Here is a 6,407-nt window from a genome sequence, read left to right as displayed (position 1 = left end):
CACAATAACCACTCAATACATGGGTTATAGTGAAACAATGCAGAATAAAACGATGCATGAACGAGTAAAACAAACTTGGATCAAAACTGAAACGCTAATCTTTTCTAATACCACTTATATTTCGATCGCCACGTATCTTTTTGTAGGTATAAAAGGTAAAATTCAGTTTTTCTAGTTCAAATTCTCCCCAGCTGATCTTTTTTTCCGATACTAACAACGTCATCAGACAGTCATTTACATACAGCCAATCAGATCAAACAATTAAACTACGAAACCCCGTCCACCATTAGTGCAAAACCTTGCTTGTTCTTGTCACTCAAAGGTCATCTCATGAATATTGATGAGTACTAGACCACGCCCCCGCAGTTCACGAGACAGCTGAGAACAGTTGTGGATGACGGTATACCGTATAAAAGAAACACCATATTAGTCCTTCACAAATACTGTTTCTAATTCTTTTTATTAGACCGCGTTCAAGGTTTTGAGACACTAAAAGTTAAATCGTATAAGCTCATACTGATGACATAGTAAGTTATAGTGAAACATTGCAGAGTATTAAAGCGTCAAGCATCCTCCTTAAGAGAAGTGCAGGAGGAAGGTTTCTGATAGACACCTTTGAGCCGTGTCAGAATATGAAGCTTTCCTCTCTTGACCTTGTCTGGATCACATATATAGAGTCAGTTGTCTAACTGTCAGTTATCCATCTACACCAAATCATAAGCTCACTTTTGGTAGACTGAAGCCAATTCATTTCAGCATGTCCTACCGGCCAGATATAACCCAGAGATTTGCTTGCTACAGGTTTGGGGGCCCATTCTGTTGTCACAGTGTGGCGCCTCCTGCTGGGAGGGTGTCGCCACCACCGCTGGCTCTATGTTATACATTGATTGGTTGAATTGATGTATACATACATACATTATTAGTTAAGTTTTTGTTTCCTTCTGTTTGACACATGCAAAGCGAAATATTGCAGATGGACAATGCTGTAATAAACACACAAATACAGTCGATGCATAGTGACGATGCAATAGATAGAAAATAAAGAGGATCAAGAGAAAATTAAAACAAATAGAACAAAAACAAAACAGCATCCTCTTGTGTTTTCAGTCTATCACCCTCAAATCCACATGTCCCTGTCTTCCATCTCTCCAAATCTCTGTCCTGACCCTCACCGCATAGCAAAAAGTGGTCCCACGTTTGGCTGAATTTTCCTTTTGCATTGTTTAATTTAGCGACTGACCGTTCAAAAGACACAGGTTCGGTCTGTAATTCCCGGTTTATCAGGCGGAGAAAGAGTCCAGCTGCAGGCGTGCGTCCTACCATAGTTTAACTGAACTCTGACCCCATGATTTAAACCAGTCAATCAATTTCGGACTTTTTCCTTTGGCAAAAATTGATGGACTCGGCAACTGATACAGACATTGGCAGTATGTGACGGTAGCCCGCCTGAGTCTTGACGTGTCAGCATTTTGAGTCGCTGTAATAGAGATATTTTCTACCATGTTGCCGGTGTTCGTCGTCATTCAGCTAAACCGCTTGACCTGTATTTTGAACAAAAGGGATTTTTAGAGTCGTAAACGCAGAGCGGCTGCAGGAATGTTCTCTGAAATGGCTCACTACGTTCTGGGTTGGCCACTTACAGTAATCCAAGTCACACAGCGAGGCTATTCCCAGTAGATTCAATTCATTATCCTGGTTTTCAAAGAACGGGGAGCAGTAACACGGGAGAACAGAGGCCGAGACAGTCACGTAGGTTGGCGGTGGAGATAATTTTCGCCTGGTGGCACACAAACCCAATTTTTTGTGATGCGTGTAAAAAAATATTTGCTCAACTGTTTCCTGGTAACAGTTTTCTTCTGTCTCTCTCGCTCCGTAGCGCTTATTCAATTTCTTTTCATAGCACTCAGAGCTTGTATGAGTGTTGACTTCACAGACATGATATGAGTATCCTCCCCTATCCTGTTTCAACAGACAAATGCACACATACACACACACACACGCACTGTCTCTTATCCCATGTGGAAGAAGACACTTGTAATTCTTCTTCTCGCTTTTAACCCGCTGTCTTGCAAAGCGTCTTCCAGTGCTTTACTTATGCAAAGTGAGTTTGAGCATACTGGTAATTGAACCCATGGAAATTTGATAGCTATTGATTGTAAAAGCAAGCATGCCCCGGCTGTTACTTTGCATATTTGAGGTTGATTGTAAAGTTGGTGATCAAGGAGGTGAAACGTCTTCTGCTAACACAGTCATTCTCGGTAACTCAGGATAAGACTATCAGTAATGCCTAAAATGTGAAATTAAAGTCGCCTCAGTTTGAAGCATTTTTTGCTTGTCTCGGCCGGGATGAGAGTCAGCACCTCCCCGCCTGAGGCCATGGTTCTCTACCGGAACATGGTGGATTGCTCCCTCTGGGTTGGGGATGAGTTGTTGCCTCAAGTGAAGGAGTTCAAGTATCTTGGGATCTTGTTTACGAGTGAGGGTAGGATGGGGCAGGAGATTGACAGGTGGATTGGTGCAGCATCAGCAGTAATGCGGACGTTGTACCGGACCGTTGTGGTGAAGAGGGAGCTGAGCCGGAAGGCAAAGCTCTCAATTTACCAGTCAGTCTTCGTTCCAACCCTCACCTATGGTCATGAGCTTTGGGTAGTGACCGAAAAGGTGAGATCACGGATACAAACGGCTCAAATGAGTTTCCTCCATAGGGTGTCTTGGCTCAGCCTTAGAGACAGGGTGAGGAGCTCGGACATCCAGAGGGAACTCGGAGTAGAGCCGCTGCTCCTTCGCGTCGAAAGGAGCCAGTTGAGGTGGTTCAGGCATCTGATTAGGATGCCTCCTGGGTGCCTTCCTTTGGAGGTTTTCTGGGCACGTCCAACTGGGAGGAGGCCCCGGGGTAGACCCAGAACTCGCTGGAGGGACTACATGTCCAATCTGGCCTGGGAACGCCTTGGGATCCCCCAGAAAGGAGCTGGAGGGCAGTGCTGGGGAGAGGGAGGTCTGGAGTGCCCTACTTAGCTTGCTGCCACCACGACCCGACCCCGGAGAAGCGGCCGATGATGATGATGATATGTAAATTTGGTGATCAAGGAGGCGAAGCTTCTTCTGCTAATTCTCAGTAACTCAGGATAAGACTATCAGCTAAATGCCTAAAATGTGAAATGAAAGTCTCCTCAGTTTGAAGCATGTTTGCTTGTTGACGCCAAGATGCTCTGCCTTGTGAGATGCTTTTGGGGTGACGTCTGTGTCCCGTTGTGTTTTGAGGCCGAAGCAATGAGATGTAGTTGAACACGAGTCAGGCGTTATTGATGATTTGTTGTTGTAGTCAGACTGCTTGGCACAGGACCCATATTGACTCTAGCTGGACGGCGCATGACAGCACACACACACACACACACACACACACACACACACACACACACAACACCACACATGCCTGCTCACGGGAATAAACATATTCATGCACATACATATGTACACGGAGACACAGAAACACACGAATGTAATCATTCACACACAATAATCACATTCTTATACACATAAAAGCACGCAGAAGCACATAGGCACAAGAATGTGCACACAAACACTCACACACATGCATGTACACACAGACACTCACATAAACACACAGCTGCAAGTTAACAGTCATACATATATGCATGAGCACATTCAGAAGCGTGCAAAAGAAAAATGAAAGAAAGAAAAGTTTTTTAGTCATGGCCTCTTTAGACTTTGTGCTGTAGTAACAGACTTCTACCACTGGTTGGCAGTATAGTTATTTAAAAAAAAATTCTTTACAAGAGTTGTCTTTTATCTAATGTTAGCTGTAATGTCCTCGTCTTTCACTGCAGTACATAACTGAATGTTGATTCATTATATTTATTTATATGAAAGAATTTATGAATTTGTATGAATTTACATGAATGGATGAGCTAGGCTGAAGACTCCAGTATTACTGCGATGTATTTGAAACCCCGAGACCAAGGTCACACTAACCTTCCTCTCCTGATATATAATGGCTGTCATTATAACCCTCCTCCTCCTCCTCCTTCTCCTCCTCTCCTTCCCTTATTCTTCCCCCCTCTTCTGTTCCTCCGCTCTCTGTATTCTGTATCAGGGCTGTGTGTCTCTCCTGGTGTGTATGTATTTGGGTAAACTTAAAGTTGTGTGTGTGTGTGTGTGTGTGTGTGTGTGTGTGTGTGTGTGTGTGTGTGTGTGTGTGTGTGTGTGTGTGTGTGTTTTGCTTGAGACTGAACGGACAAAAACCCATTTCCACTGGACTGTTGTGCCACAGGACACAATGTGTGTGTGTGTGTGTGTGTGTGTGTGTGTGTGTGTGTGTGTGTGTGTGTGTGTGTGTGTGTGTGTGTGTGTGTGTGTGTGTGTGTGTGTGTGTGTGTGCATTGTTAAGGAAATAGGAACCTCCCTCAGGTCAGATGTTGCGCAAGAACGTTTTACCAGGCGTACCGTGTGTGCAGAGATGGAGCAGGTCCGTCAGGAAAGGCTTCGCAGACCTGATGGAAGTGACGTGAGTTCATACTCAGAAGAAAGTGAAGGAAACGTTACTGAGAACAGCTGCGCAGCAAATTGCAGCCCTCACAAAGAGAGATAAGATGACCACATGGAAACATTGTTACTGTCACGGTCATCAGAACATTCTGCACAGAGTGGAAAAGTATAGCTGTCTGTTTACAGTGGGAGTCCACAGTGTGTCCCAGTTTGCCCCTATCGGGGTGTGTGTGTGTGTGTGTGTGTGTGTGTGTGTGTGTGTGTGTGTGTGTGTGTGTGTGTGTGTGTGTGTGTGTGTGCATGTGTATGTGTGTGTGTGAGTTAGAAGAGTGAGGGATGAGACTGAAGGTCAGGAAGAAGACAAACCTCAAAACGTTAAGGATAGAAGCAGATAAAAGAATGAAAGGAAATGACTCTTCTCCCTCATAGTGTTTGTCCTAATTCATTCAACCTTTGAGTCTGCTTTCTCTTTCTCTCTCTTTCTCGCCATCTCTCCCTCCCTCGCTTCTTTTCACCCCTCGCTAACCTCTACCTCGCTTTCAGAAACATTTTTCATATTGTGTTTCTTTCCTTGTTCATTATTTATTGCGTAATTCTGCTTTATGACGCAGCAGGTAGAGGGGGGAGAGCGAGAGAGAGCGAGAGAGAGAGAGAGAGAGAGAGAGAGAGAGAGAGAGAGAGAGAGAGAGAGAGAGAGAGAGAGAGAGAGAGAGAGAGAGAGAGAGAGAGAGAGAGAGAGAGAGAGAGAGAGAGAGAGAGAGGGGACATGAAGCGTGATAAAGGTCAGCGTGGGACTTGAAACTTTAAGACATCCATTTTTTTTGGATTGTCTGCCGTGTGTGTGTGTGCATGTGCGTGGGTGTGCAAGCGTGTGCATGTGTGTGTGCATGCGTGTGTGTGTGTGTGTGCATGCGTGCATGTGTGTGTGTGTGTGTGTGTGTGTGTGTGCTTGGGATGACGATGCAGAGCTAATGTCAGATCAGAGACAGTGACCCAAACACATGAGACAACAGCAACATTATATAATAAATATTCGTATTAGCACATGAACACACACACACACAAACACACACACACCTACACACACACACTCGCACTTATGTACAGACTACAGAGAGAGAGAGAGAGAGAGAGAGAGAGATTTAGATAAGTGGTCAAACCGTCAAACACACATGCGCACGCACATGCACATGCACACGCACACACACGCACGCACAAACACACACACACACACACACACATATGTAAAAACAGAGTCTTTCCTGGATCATAAGGCAGTTTTCTGGTTTTCTTGGCACGAGGTTGAAGGCAAGACACCTGAACTAGTGCTGTGTGCGTGTGTGTGTGTGTGCGTGCGCGTGTGTGGAAGAGTGCAGCCAGGGGGGTAAAGGGGGATGTGGTTGGATGGGGGGGTGGCATGCTTCACTTCCTCCTCCATAAAACCAACAATCTCAAAGATCAGAGTGGTTCTGAGAATGCAGTTATGTTGTCGTCACAACCACACAATGCTGTGAAGATTGTGTGTTGTGTTGCATGTTGCTGATAGCCACTCACACCTGGCATTTCAAATCAGCGGATAAGTGGCACCAGGTTGCAATGGTAAAAAGCCATTGGCTATGGCTGTACTGTGTGTGTGTGTGTGTGTGTGTGTGTCTCCCTACACTAGGAATATGAAGATTCAGCTTGTCAGGCTCAGAATAAAGCCTAATTGATACAATATGGAGATGCCATTTGGAGCCCTAATTCGTTTTTTGTTTTTTTTCTCACAACTTTCAATAACTTCCTGTTTAGTCAGATAAGTAGAAACTGCAGAGGACCCCAAAACAAACAGGCCAAAGAGCAGGAAGTGCTGGAGGCCTGAATTAAACTCCGCCCCCCCACCCACCCACCCACACACACAG

The sequence above is a fragment of the Lampris incognitus genome, chromosome 18, assembly GCF_029633865.1.
Source record: "Lampris incognitus isolate fLamInc1 chromosome 18, fLamInc1.hap2, whole genome shotgun sequence".
NCBI classification, from domain to species: Eukaryota; Metazoa; Chordata; class Actinopteri; order Lampriformes; family Lampridae; genus Lampris; species Lampris incognitus.
This window is presented reverse-complemented; position numbering follows the sequence as displayed.